The sequence below is a fragment of the Nestor notabilis genome, unplaced genomic scaffold (genome assembly GCF_000696875.1).
Source record: "Nestor notabilis isolate BGI_N333 unplaced genomic scaffold, ASM69687v1 scaffold18330, whole genome shotgun sequence".
Lineage (NCBI taxonomy): Eukaryota > Metazoa > Chordata > Aves > Psittaciformes > Psittacidae > Nestor > Nestor notabilis.
In genome coordinates, this window is record NW_009909898.1 from 3,997 (window position 1) to 4,613 (window position 617).

Sequence of the window (617 nt, forward strand, 5' to 3'; positions counted from 1 at the left end):
GCCTCCATTCAGGAATGGAAAATTCCTTCCTGAGCTGGGCTGGGATGGGAGACAGGGCGTGGGGGGTGTTGTGTTACTCTGGGCAGAGGGAACTGGCAGTCCCCAGTTCCCTAGCATGGTGGGCACCCATGCCTGGATGGTGATTCCCTGTCCCAGTGACACTGTGTGAGACCTGGGCATAGAGATGCTGCACGCCAGCTCATCTCCGTTGTCTGTGCCTTGGCACTGCAGTCCCCCTGGATCCCTGCCTGGACCCCCAGGTCCCCAGCTGTGGCTGCTTTGGGACTGGGAGCCCTGCCCCACAGAGGCAGGACAGTGCCAGACCTGGGGAGCCATCACCTCCTGCCATCACTGCTCAGGACCACATGTGTACCTTGGTACCCAGTGCTGTACACTGGAATCCCATGCCTTGGAGCAGAGGACCCCAGTATATCTGGGACCTGTGGGGCAGGAGAAGCGGGACTGTAGGTCAGGAGGCATAGAGCTATGGGGCGGAAGCTGCATGTGAGCCCACCTGAGCCTGGCAGGCGCTTTGAAGTGACAGTGAGGCTATGATCAGAGCGTGACTGTGCTGTCAGTGCGGCTGGCAGGGCCCCGATCAACCTGTCAGGGTGCCT